This window comes from Phocoena sinus, chromosome 8, assembly GCF_008692025.1.
Source record: "Phocoena sinus isolate mPhoSin1 chromosome 8, mPhoSin1.pri, whole genome shotgun sequence".
Taxonomy (NCBI): Eukaryota; Metazoa; Chordata; class Mammalia; order Artiodactyla; family Phocoenidae; genus Phocoena; species Phocoena sinus.
Window position 1 is genome coordinate 11,832,573 of NC_045770.1, and position 14,243 is coordinate 11,846,815.

Here is a 14,243-nt window from a genome sequence, read left to right on the forward strand (position 1 = left end):
AGGTCACTGAGACTGTCCTCAATTCTTATCATTCTTTTTTCTTTATTCTGCTCTGTGGTAGTTATTTCCACTATTTTATCTTCCAGGTCACTTATCCGTTCTTCTGCCTCAGTTATTCTGCTATTGATTCCTTCTAGAGAATTTTTAATTTCTTTTTTTGTTTTGTTCATCATTGTTTTTTTCCTCTTTAGTTCTTCTAGGTCCTTGTTAAACGTTTCTTGTATTTTCTCCCTTCTATTTCCAAGATTTTAGATCATCTTTACTATCAGTACTCTGAATTCTTTTTCAGGTAGACTGCCGATTTCCTCTTCGTTTGTTTGGTCTGATGGGCTTTTACCTTGCTTCTTCATCTGCTGTTTGTTTCTCTGTCTTCTCATTTTGCTTAACTTACTGTGTTTGGGGTCTCCTTTTCACAGGCTGCAGGTTCATAGTTCCTGTCGTTTTTGCTGTCTGCCCCAATTGGGTAAGGTTTTTTCAGTGCGTTGTGTAAGCTTCCTGGTGGAGGGGACTGGTGCCTGTGTTCCAGTGGATGAGGCTGGATTTTGTCTTTCTGGTGGGCAGGACTGCATCTAATGATGTGTTTTGGGGTGTCTGTGAACTTAATATGATTTTAGGCAGCCTCTCTGCGAATGGGTGGGGTTGTGTTCCTGTCTTGCTAGTTGTTTGGCATGGCGTGTCCACCCCTGGAACTAGCTGGTCGTTGAGTGGAGGTAGGTCTTAGCGTTGAGAGGGAGATCTCTGGGAGAGCTCTTGCCGATTGATATTACATGAGGCCGGGAGGTCTCTGGTGGTCCAATGTCTTGAACTTGGCTCTCCCACCTCAAAGGCTCAGGCCTGACACCTGGCCGGAGGATCAAGACCCTGACAGCCACACGGCTCCTGCCCCAGCAACCATCACCTCCTGGAAATCAGGGGCTGGGTTACTGGCCGCCATCCTTCCCTCCAGAGTCCTGCCTGGGTCTGACACAGAACAAGCACTGCATTTATAGAATTCCACTCTGCCTCTATCACTCCACAGCTGATGCTTGGCCAGGACCCGAACCATACGCCACCCAATGGCCTAGGTGCAACTGGTTGGGATGACGCCTCGTACTGCCTCTTCCACCAAGATTCTCTAACTTCCTTGAGACACCTTATAAAATCAGTTTGCTATAGCCGTGTACACACGTACGTACGCCTCTGCTTCTTTCAATATTCACTCTTTGGTTTACTCCATTCTGAATTCTTTTTCCACTGCCCTCCACTGAAACCATTCTCGTGAAGGCCACCAATGGATACTTCTGTTTTCATTTTAAATTCATAGTAGCATTTGCTTCCCTTAACCTCTCCCTCCTTTTTGGCCTCTGGGGCATCATTTAGTTTTCCTCTTTCACGCTGACTGCTCCTTCTTAGTCTCCTTGACTAGTTTATCCTCCTCTACTCTACCTCCAAATGTTAGAGTTTCTTAGGGTTTATTTCCAAGGCCTCTTCTTTCCTTTCCCCCTCTAGTCTCTCCCTAGGTCATGTCATCTATTGTCCTTATTTAAATAACATCTTCACGCTGATGAATTACCAGCCCAGACATCTCTGAGCCCCTAGACCTGCATATTCAAGTGCCTTTTTAATATTTCCATGTAAGTTGTCCTTAGATGTCTCAAATTTAACGTGCCCAAAGGAAACTCAGTCTCTGTCCTCCAACCCCTCCTAATCTAGCCTTCCCTATCTTAGTAAACAGCACCACTTTCTACACCAATTGCCAAAGCCAGTAACATGGAATTTATTCTGGACTCTACCAAATGTTATCTATCAATACCTCCAAAATACACTTATCTCTGTCTCCACAGATGCCCAGCTCAGAAAGGCACCCTATAAATATTTGTTTAACAAACAACAAATGGGGAAAAGGTTTATATTTGCTCACTTAGAAACTCTGGAACAGGTTGCTGGGAGTCTTATGGTATGAGAAATTGGTGCTCTTATAGGGTAAGAAGACGCTGGAATTAAAGCATGCCAGAAAGAAGTGGAGAAAAGATTTCCCCAGCTTCTGGGATAGGAGGCAAACTTGCCTGGAGGTGGATAAGAGTTAAGGTGCATAGATCATCTGAGTCACTATGTTGTGGTGCGGGAAAGGATGTTCACACAGGATAGGTATCAGACCCTTCTAGTTCACACCATGGGAACTTTCCCCAACTTTCTTCATAGAAGAACTTATAAACTCAGAGAGCGAGGCAGCACTTTGGGGAGCCTATTTAAGGGACTGTAGCATCTTAAGGAAAAAAGCAGTTCTGAAGCATGTAACATGGAGGTTAGTGACAGTAGGAAAGCAGCAGGGAAATTTTATAAGCCACTAAGCATATGTGAGCTGAGGACCCTGCCAGTGAAAGAAGGTCTAGTAAAGGTGAGTTTGGAAGCCCTCAAGTACCCAAATTGCTGCAGGTGCTTTTACACACACATGCACACACACAGCCTTTGTCAAAAATGTCTGGGGAAAACAGCATCCTCTATTACCCTCTTGGAGAGTCGCTGTACTATTCTCCTTATAAATGGTCCAAAACGTTGTGCAGTAGAGAAAATAGTTTAACTTTATTTCATGCAGCGTGTTCCAAACATGTTTGGCCTCAGAGACCTCTGTCATGAAATACATGTCACTGAACACTACTGTTCCCCAAAACAGACAATGACAGGGAAACAAGGTTTCCTTAGCCACAGACTGAGACTCTGTGGGTCCTGGAGAATAATTTACCAGGGGTCTGCAAATCCCTGTGTGCTCCAAACCCTGAATAAACAACACTTCTCAAATACACATGTGCTACTTTTAAAAAATGTGTCAAGATTTGCAATTTAAAAAATACTGATTCTTAATTAATACTAAATGTCTAACTGTGATCCTATTATGTGGGAGCATGAAGAATATGTTCTCATTAAAAAAGAATTTGTATAAGTAAAAGTTTGCGAGTCTACCAAACTTAAAATGATTTTAATCCTATAAATAATAACGGCTAATATCTTTTGGTGCTTCATATTCGGGTACTATACTCAGCGCTTCATAAAATTATCTCACTTAATCCGACAGCGGTCCTATGAGGTAGGTACTCTTATTATCATTTTCATTGTATAGTTGAGAAAAATGAGGCTTAGTGAAATTAAGGGCAGGGATTCGTTGAGCATCACAAAATAAAACGTGGTCGAGTTGGAATTTCAACCCAGGAGCCTGACTCCAGAGCCTATATTTTAACCATTTGGCGGTCACCCCTTATCAAGACAATGTGTCCTGAAGGGACTAAGGCCCAAGCCACGTGTCTGAGCTTCGTCAGGGAAGAATGGAGGTTTCTGTGTTTTATGGCAGCTGATTCTGTTCCCGAGAAACTTGTCTGTGGACTTTTCTTCCACCAGACCACTCTTCCCTTCTCCTCATTAATTCTGCAATTTAAAAAGAAAGAAATGCAATTCAGCATTTCGAGGAAAATGAAGGCATGAGAGAAGTGACCTTTCCTCAACTTTCTTTCAGGTAAAAAAATTAATGCTTTTCCCTCGTGAAATTACACCCATCTCCACAGCACCTCACCAGGATTTGGCCTAGAAAGAATTGAAAAAAGCACATTTTGACAGAATTACCAAGAGAGTTACGAAGCAAAAACAGTCCTGGGGGAGAGAAGCCTCAACGTGCTTTTCCTAAAAGAGGGGACTCTGCATGGTTCGATCGAGGCCTGTCGTCTCACTTTTGGTAATAATGCTGAATTATGTGCACTCTTCTCAGTCAGAGACAAGACAAGTGATTTGAGTGAGTTAAGATGTACCTTTGAACCTATGGCAAGGCTTAATATATATAATTTTTAAAAAAACTGACACACCAGAGAGCAAAAGGAAGGCAGAAAATGTACTGGTGGTCCTTCATGCATAAAGATGACAATGATTGCAAAGTAAGGGTCCTCGACTCTGTGCTGCATACATTATCTGCTGAGTGCCACTGCCTAACGGCTCCGATTGGCACTGATTTTGTCTTTCTTTCAGCATATGGAACAGATTTTTGCCTACACATAACCAGTATCACCCCACCCCAGATAGTATCCCACCAGCAAAATGGAACATCAAATTGCTTTCCTGAACTGTTTTTCTTTTAGCAAGTTATTTTCCAGAGTTTTCCCAGCATGTCTCAAGCAGCTCTTTAATACCTCAACTCCTGAGGTGCAACAGTATATTATAAATGGTGTACTGGGGAGAACACTTAGTTAGGATCTAGATGGGAGTTAATAATTTAACTGCCTTTTTAAGAGCTGCATTTCGACATTTGTCGATGAAGGCTCCATGGGAGAAACAAAACACTAGAATAGTCTCCCTTAAGCCGATCAGTACTTAGACCACTCAGGGTGACAACACTTGGCATAATTTCTTTTATAGATTAGTATGAGCACGCTGTATTGTATAGATGTAATATATATATATATATACTTATATATAATTATATATGATATATAATTCATATATACATGAATGCTCTTCCAACTAAAAGCAGGGTGAAAGAAGAAAAAACAAGGGCAAGAACAAAGAGGACTCCAAAGTGAGGCTTATAAAAGGCACACAGCGATGACATACAGTTGGGCCTCAAATCGAGCTTTCCAGATGTTCATTCAACAAAGGGAAGTAACCTTGTCAGTTCACAGCATTGAAAGGATAAAACCAAGTACCCAAGGGATTTTTTAAGCTGTTTTTGGCACCAAGATCAGATATGGCTCTATCCCTAGAGGCCTGGTAAAATGGACGCTGTGTGATGCAGTGATCATCAGACTCAAAAACATTCTGTTTTTTGCTGTTGGTTTTTTTCTTTTTTTTTGCGGTTCGCGGGCCTCTCACTGATGCGGCCTCTCCCGTTGCGGAGCGCGGGCTCCGGACGCGCAGGCTCAGCGGCCGTGGCTCACGGGCCCAGCCGCTCCGCGGCACGTGGGATCTTCCCGGACCGGGGCACGCACCCGCGTCCCCTGCATCGGCAGGCGGACTCTCAACCACTGCGCCCCCAGGGAAGCCCTCAAAAACATTCTTTACAATAGAGTTAGTGACGTTTATTGGTTGTTTCTCATAAAGCCCTTCCATCTCAGCTAATAGCATCTCACCAAAGGGTAACTGTAAGAATAATTCTTCAGGGGCCCCGTATAGTCTGTATAATCAGCTTTCTGCTGATCAACAATGTGCAGCTAGAAATTGAAACCAGAAAACCTTAATTAATCAAATATACTGGCGGGTTATCACCTAACGTGCAAGAAGTTAGACTTTGGGCTTCCCTGGTGGCGCAGCGGTTGAGAGTCCGCCTGCCGATGCAGGGGACGCGGGTTCGTGCCCCGACGCTGGAAGATCCCACGTGCCGCCGAGCGGCGGCTGGGCCCGTGAGCCAGGGAAGCTGAGCCTGCGCGTCTGGAGCCTGTGCTCTGCAACGGGAGAGGCCACGACAGTGAGAGGCCCGCGTACCGCAAAAAAACAAACAAACAAAAAAGTTAGATTTTGCCCGTAAATGCTTTACTGAATTAAATTTTGATCAGCTTGAAAAGTCCGAAAAGCCTTTCCACCAGCATAATAAATACCAGAAAAAGGATGCAGCTAATGGCAGTGCATAGTAGCAGCCTGGGAAAGGGTCGTTGTCGTCATCATTATCACCATCATCACAATCGGTTCCATTTCTTGGGCTCTTCTTCTGTACTAAGCTCTGTCTATATGCACTTTACATGTGTCATCTCTGTAATCCTCTGTAATCCAATACTGCAAGAGATTTTATTTTACCAGAAAAAGACATTGGCGATTATAATCATTAAATGAATTGCTCAAAGCACCACCAGCTCCTAAGTGGTACAGCCAGAATCTGACTCCAGTTCTGACTTTCTGTCGTCCCATACCACCTTTATATTTCTACCGTTAATTAGGACACCCCCCACCCCAACCAGCACCACCAATTTCTTGTAAACCCTTTCTATTTCGTATGACTTCTTTCCAGATGGCACATAGGACTAAAAATCATTTGAAAACAGAAATCACTCTGTTGATCTGTTGAGTAGAATTAATATTCTAGTAGAGAGAGAGAGAACAGCACTTCTCAATCCTTTTACTTTGTTGGTAGCAGTAGTGCAATCTGAGTCTTGGACGGTCTTGATTTCTACTGACTAACACACTCTCATTAAAAACCACCTACCTGCATTCCCTTAACGAGGTTACTGACCCTTTAACGCGTTTGTGGTAGGGCGTTGTTCTCTGGTTTTGTTTTCCTGCTTCTGCATCTGTTTCGTTCTGTCAGTACACACCAAGACAATGACAGTGCCGCTACAAGCAGCCCTCCATATGTTACAGATGCACTCAAACCATGAGACCTTAGGAAAAAGCATCCCTGTTGGCCTTAGATCGATAGTTCAGTGTCCCCAAATATCTAACCAAGGCTACGTCCATATAATTAAGCATATTGCTTTGAAAGAGTGACTGAGTGAGTGTTTTTGTGGTCAATGATTAAACTTGAAAGACAGCATAGTTCACCTGAGATATGGGGCTTTTCACTCAATATTATACGGTAAAGAGTTATCCATATGTAGAGTTGTTTTTTTTCACCTTTACAACTGTGGATGGTTCCATTTCCGATTAAATCATAACTTTAAAAAATCTGTCCATTTACTGGCGGACACTTAAATTTTTTCCAGGTTTTTTTTTAAACAGTCTGTTTGTTTTGCTGTTACAAGCTGCTGCAGTGTATATCCTTGTTCACGTCTACTTGTGAACACCTGCAAGAATTTTTCTAGAGTATATGCCGAGATCTGGAATTGATGATTCATAGAGTATTCCTTCTCTTCACCTTTACTAGATACTGCCAATTTTTCTTTCCAGATTACACTCTGACCAACAGTGCAGGTATGAGACTTCTTTTAAGCCAAAATCCTCACCAGCCCTTGGTATTATCAGACTTCTATTTATTTATTTAGTCTCCTTGATAGGTATGAAATAGTATTGTATTATTGTTTTGAAGATCTTCAGGTGTTTGAAAAATAGCTGACTTGGTAGCTCTGTGAAAACGTAGCCTTGTTCTAAATGTAGTGGACGATACATGAGAATCCATTCAGTGTGTTCGATGACTGTGGTCAAGGAGACCGGTTGCAGCCAGTGCTTTCAGCGGCTGTATTTAAAATAAAAATGTCACTGGCATTCATATTTTGACAAATTGTTAAAATATGTCTTCTCCTTTTCCTATGCTACTTGCCTTTTCACCTTTTTCTGTTCAGATTGGGTTATGAATTTGGTGCTGCCAATAAATAAGTCAGGATTGGTGCTTATCTGCATGGGGCAAATAGTTGCTTAGAAATTTGAAGGCTTAATTTAGACTGTGGCCTGGACTTCCTTAGACATGCTTTAAGATGTTCCAGATGGCTGAGGTGGGGCAGAGTGGGGTGGGAGGGGGTGGGGTGGGGGATTCGGCCTCTGCCACCGAGACGCAGGCTGGAAGCTGAGTAGGGAGGTGACTGCAAAGGCACCTGTGAGGATGCTTATTTCATCCTTTTAGCCTTGTTGTAGCTCTGCTACAGGGAATTAAGAAAGAGTCCTATGTCCACTTGAGTCCTTTTGTGAAAGAGCGAAAGTGGCCCCAGAGACAAAGGTAGCAGCAAGAGTGATTTGTGATGAGATTCCAAGGTGAAGGTGAATCTTGAGGGGACAGAGATCTGGTCCAGACTCTTGCGTTCTCGCAAAGAGATTCTACCTGCATTTCAATCTTGGAAGGTTTTATTAAGGGAGCCTGTGGGGTTTTTTACATTTAGAATTTCCCACAAAGGCTGCTGGGGCAGGTGACCCCTGGCTGACCCAGTTGTGAAACAAACCTCCTAGTCCTTAATTTCCATGATGATGCAGACAGAGCATGATCTTTGAAGCTGGCAAGCTCAAGTTCACATCCACGCTAGGAGAGGTTTGTGAACCTGGCAAATTATTTCAACTCCCTGAGTCTCCAACTCTTCAGTCCTAAAATCAGAGGGAAAAAGAACTACCTGAGAGGGTTGCTGCGGGGATTAAATGGAATTTATGTAAAAGCACCTAGTATCCTACCTGGGACACAATCGAAACGAGAGAAACATTAGTTTCCTTCCTTCCCTGCCCCACCCCATCCTCACCCCTCTGTCTCTGGGACCAGCTTTCCCACAGACCCAGTGCGCCCCGGAAACCCCAGGATCCTTGGAGGCAGGAACCTCTATCACCTTCATAAAAGTTGACCTCTCCCAGACCTTGCCTCTGCTATTGTGTAACTGACTTACAATGATTAGCTCAGTGTTATACCTGCTGAACCCAAAGAAACCGCTCTATCGACAATGTCAGACATCAGAGCAGGTTTATGGGGGACATGCAGTCTTTGGGAACAGTTGGAATCTCGCTCAGTGTTATACCTGCTGAACCCAAAGAAACCGCTCTATCGACAATGTCAGACATCAGAGCAGGTTTATGGGGGACATGCAGTCTTTGGGAACAGTTGGAATCTCGCTCAGTGTTATACCTGCTGAACCCAAAGAAACCGCTCTATCGACAATGTCAGACATCAGAGCAGGTTTATGGGGGACATGCAGTCTTTGGGAACAGTTGGAATCTCGCAGTAATTAACACTAATGTCCAGGTCATGCCACTTACCTTCAGGGCAAGCCTTGGTGTCCAATTTTGAAGTGAATGGATTTTTCTCCCGAAGTCCCCAGGGAACAATCATTGTCCTTGCTGCCCTTAAAGTAACTGCCTCTCCTCACTGCTGGAAGAGGTTGAGGACCAATAGATAGGATTACGATTATCCGTGACACTCTTTGGTATGAAATTAAAATGCTTTCAATAGTCGGTGGCTGGCTTAGGTGGCTGCCTATGGAACCTTTCGTCTCTCTCATCACCTTTCAAGGTTGCCCCTGCAATGGCAGTCTCCAGGAAGAAAGCAGCCTCTGATAGGGAATTCGAATGGGGTCTCAGCCCCGTGCTTACCCATGGGACACTCAGCTGGCTGGAAACACCCTTCCCTTTGGTACAACAGCTCCTTACGTCGCAGTGGAGAAACGGAAGATCAAACAAGTGTGATCTCTGACCCCCACGCTGGCCGCCTAGCAGGGTTCTGTCTTCAGGGCAAGGGGGATCTGAAATAATTCACGTTGTTCTCCTCACAGTGTTTTGCCTCCACAGGAGGCTGTCAGCTGCTTGGGGTCATCAATCTGACACACCTTTTTAGTTCTACAGGGAGACTAAAATACCACTTAAATCTTATTCCAACATTTCTCAAATCAGGTGGGTATTACCAAGCATGAAGACATCATCCAAAAACTCAATTTTAAAGGGTTAGTTCTTTGGGAAAAATAAGAAAGAACATTTCCTCCTGTTTACTCTGAGATTTGCTTTTTTCCAATAGTGTGGTCATGGTACCTTTCTTAATCTTTGGAGATTAGGCTTCAATTTTTCACCTAGACTCCAATTTGCTCATAAATCTCTTCATTTTGCTTAACTTAAATGTTTTGGCCAACTTCATGGTTTAATAATGAGAGGTAAAATTGGAGCCTTAATGACGACTAAGGAGGGAATTTTCATTTCGTCTGGAATTAAAAGAGCTGTGGAAGGGGCAGCCATCCTGTCAGACCAGCCGTCACAACCTTAGCCGAAGCATGCCAAATTACACATTTGATATTACACAGTTCTTTATACCCAGGTACGATGACGTGAAAATCCTTCAAATCCAGCCCTACTTACATCCACCTGATTGCTATGCCCCTATTGATTAGCTGCAAACTGTTCATTGAATTCAGGCCACCTGAGAAGCTGCCAGGTCCCCAGAGTGTCCCCCTCACATGCTGCACATTGAAGCCAGGCAAGTTACCCAGCTCCAATAGGCCTCAGCACAAGTTGTATAATGGGGGCCCTGAGACCACAATTATCAGATAACCAGGCAGGAGAGAGTACTGTTTCAGCACTTCCACTTGAGCAGACTTTAACTTAAAAGAAAGAAAGAACTCTAAAAAGTTTTAAAACACTTTCCTCGTAAGTTTACCACTCGAGAAAGGTATCCACCCCATGGCCATGTAGCCTAGAATTCCCTCCTTATTCCAGAGTGAGAGAAAACAGTAGCTGGGTAATTCCCCTTGTGCAGAGAGAGGGGCTCTGGTTTCTTTTGCTTGTATAGAATATACTGGGTCCTTTGAGACCGTCGGTGGAGAGGCCACTTGGCACTGAGGAGAATAAAGGGAACCGGCTGGAGATAGACCAGCCCATTTCTACTGGGGGCCTCTTGGATGGTTAGAAAAGAATAAGCTCAGATTCTTCCACCATAGTTACGGCCCTTCAGGTATGTCCCAGGCCATCTTTCGTCACCACCTATCACTTCTTTCTAAGAAGTATCCTGCAATGACTCAATGTGCATTTAACCATATATTGGCTTACGTTAGAATGCTTTGCGCAATTAGATTTCTAATACAGACTGTAAATTCCTCAAGGTTGAAGAACCTTGCTTTATATTTCTTGTTCATTCATTTATTGATTGATAAATGAGTCAGCAATTAATCTACTCATTATTCTAGCACCTACTACGCTGAGAGCACGGTGCAAGGCTGACTTCTTAGAGACTCCAGGGACTCCAGAAAAGTGTGGTACCTAATTCCTGCCTTCTACTAGTTCAGAATCTTGTTGGATAAGCTCAGTGTATATGGAGATGAAGTTAGGTAATAATGCAATGGCGTACAGTAAGATAACAATGATTCAAAAGCACAGTAAAACGACTAGAAGACAAATTTAATAATGAGTGTCTTTTGGTATTGACATTTGGGGTGGTTTATTCTTCTGCTTTTTGGATTTTCCAAATTTTCTATAACGTACGTGTATTACTTTATTAATCGTAAAACACCAAACCTTAAGGTATGAAGTAAGTAGCAAAACAATAACAGAAGTGTTGCCAAATCAAATTAAGATTCAGGGTCAAATGAGTGGCTCAGAAAGTGAGTTCCTTCTGTGTTAAATGACTTGTTTCTGTATCCTTCAGTATCTAGACAGAAATGTGCACTAAATAGATGTTGAAAGTACTTTTTTGACTATATAATAATAAATTCTTGCTGAATATAAAGTTTGTTGATTATATAATGCCTTACTATGTCTTTTGTAATCATACCTTTCATTATTAAATAAATCTCTCCTATTATTTTGAAACTATGCGTTTCCTATCTCTTCAACAAGATAATAATGTTTTGTGTTCTATATTATCCTCTGCTCCCGGATTACAGTTATGTACATTTGTCTCCTCTTTTAAATGGCACTTTGAAGTCAGACCCCCTGCTGACAATCATAGGATCTCAAGGTTGAAATGAAAAGGACTTTGCTAAAAATAGTGAGATTCTAGAGCAGGGCGCTGTGTTCAGATCCTAGTTCCACCACTGACTTCTAAATCGCTGCTGGTCAAGTAAAATAAATGGTTTCCTTTTCTGTAACAGGAGGAAAATAATATCTTCCTGTTGTGAATATAAAAATAGCATATACAAAACACAGAGCATATTATCTGGTCATTATTAAGTACTCAATAGAAGATAGATATTACTATTATTATCATCTTACTCTTCTATAAGGGATCATAGCACATCATCTAATCTGACTTACCACAAAATATAAGAATCCTCCCTGACATCCTTAACTTATTAAGGTATTTCTGATACCATCAACTTGCATGCTCACAGTGTTTTGTTTAAAAGTTCTTCTTTCATTGATCTATATCCTGTATCTCAGCAATATGCACGATTAGTTCTAGGGGCTACATAGGATAAAAAGTCCATGGCCTTTTCCACATGACATTATCCATCCTCATATCCTTCAGTGGCACCCACAAATCTCCTTCCCTCCCCACCAGTACAAACATAGCACTTAATAAAGTTTTATTGGTTTGAATGGGTAGAATTAACTCTTTGCTCACAATGGCTTGGGTATCATTGTAATGGTAGGGAATGAACTAAAATGGAGTAAACAGCTACTGGAGGATCCTTCCAGATTTACAAGTCTAGATGGTAAGCTTCTAGGTCTACGGGGCTTTATGTATAATCTTCCTCATTTACATTGTTATCTCTGATCACTGAACGGGACTCTGTCTCTCTGGAATCAAAAACAGGGCAGCTGGATGTTTACATCAACTAAATGACCATTCTGGTTCATTGAGGTGTGCTGTATTAAAACCATCAACCATCATTGCTGTTAATAATAAGAAACATCAGGGCTTCCTTGGTGGCGCAGTGGTTGAGAGTCCGCCTGCCGATGGAGGGGACTCGGGTTCGTGCCCCGGTCCGGGAAGATCCCACATGCTGCGGAGCGGTTGGGCCCGTGAGCCATGGCCGCTGAGCCTGCGCGTCCGGGGCAAAAAATAATAATAAGAAGAAGAAGAAGAAGAAGAAGAAACATCATCGGAGAACCTAATAAAAACTCTTCTTCTAGTAAAATTCCATCTCTAAAGTAATATATTTTAGCATCTCTGGTGATTTCTCAGCATTTGTGGAAGCAGGTTGTTTCAAAAAGTAATACAAAACATTAGGAGTGAACAAAGTTATAGAAATAAAGTGATTTGTTTGCTTCAACAATAAAAAAGCAAGAATCCTAGCTAATAAAAATCGAGCATATGCAGAACCCTGCCTGTGTTCTATTCTTTCTGGAGGAAAAGCCCCCAGATGGATTGGGATGCAATGGAAGATACCCTGGTAAAGGAGACAGACAGGACTGAGTTTGAATATTTGCCTTTCATTATGAGGTTTTGTCTTTTACTAGCTGTGGAAATTTGGACATGTTATTTAACTTCCAGAAGACTTCTCTCCTGAAATAGTAATATTTAATTCAGAGGGCTATCAGGAGGATTAAATAAACGAACGTTTGTAGTGTGTTCAGTATGTAGCCGATATTGGAGAAAAGCTGGTTCTTTCCCTCAACTCCTTTCCTTCTTCTTTGATCTAAATGCTAACACTTAGGAAAATAGCAGCATTTTTCTCAACTCGTCAAAACTGGCCAGATTTCCCAGAATGGTAATCAGTCTACATGCTAGAGCTATAATTTGTTAACTTTTCAACCATTACTATGTTTTCACATTTTAAAAGCAAATCACCAAGGGGAATTTCTTTCGGTTTTCCTGGTGAGTAAGGAAGAAACAGATTTTGATTATTTTGGTAAAGATGATCATATTTTTTCCGAGCAAGTACCACCTTAAAGGACTTATACTGAAATGGATAGCCCATGAACCAAGTTTGGGTAGTTTTAGTTTGGACCAGAAATCACTTTTTGAGGATAATGAGCAGAGAAGGGAGGAGGCTAATTGATTTTTTCCAAAGCTGGCATGGGAGTCAGGAGGCTGAATTCTTATAACCTTTATGACCTGTATAGAAGGCATGTAGACAGCTGGAAGAAAACGTTCCCTTGTACCTACCAATTGGAAACAACTCTCCACCAGCTTATGAATATTATCAACCTGCTGTCCCCACCAGGTTGGTGCCCAGCAAAATAAACGAAATAATATTTTTGCCTTGCATAAATTATTAAGTTGTTCTATGCACGGTTGCTTTAAATCGGAGATGTATTAGCATATTTCTGCCACTTAGTTTCAAACATGCAACATTTTTATGTATATTTGCTCTCAGTTGAATTTGCCTCATTCATTCGTGGGAACCAAATATGTACAAAGAACCCTATACGCTGTGAACAAATAAAAGATGGAAAGGGCATTTTCTCTGCACTTACAGGGCCTTACACTGGTAGGTGAGAGTAAACACATATGATTCAATGTAGGAAGTGATAAGGGACAGAGAGAAAGGTTGGGAATGTTCAGGACAGGGAGAGGCCATTACTGCCTTGGGATGGGGATCATGAAGCCATCATGGGGAGATGACATTTGAGCTGGACCTTAAATATGCGTAGGCGGGGCTTCCCTGGTGGCGCAGTGGTTGAGAGTCCGCCTGCCGATGCAGGGGACACGGGTTCGTGTCCCGGTCCGGGAAGATGCCACATGCCTCGGAGCGGCTGGACCCGTGAGCCATGGCCGCTAAGCCTGCGCGTCTGGAGCCTGTGCTCGGCAACGGGAGAGGCCACAACAGTGAGAGGCCCGCGTATAGCAAAAAAAAAAATGCGTAGGCGGCCATTTGCAGCAACATGGATGGACCAAGACATTATCATACTAAGCAAACTAGTCAGAAAGAGAAAGACAAACACCATATGATATCACTTATATGTGAAATCTAAAATACGATACAAATCAATATATCTATGAAAAAAAAAGACTCACAGAT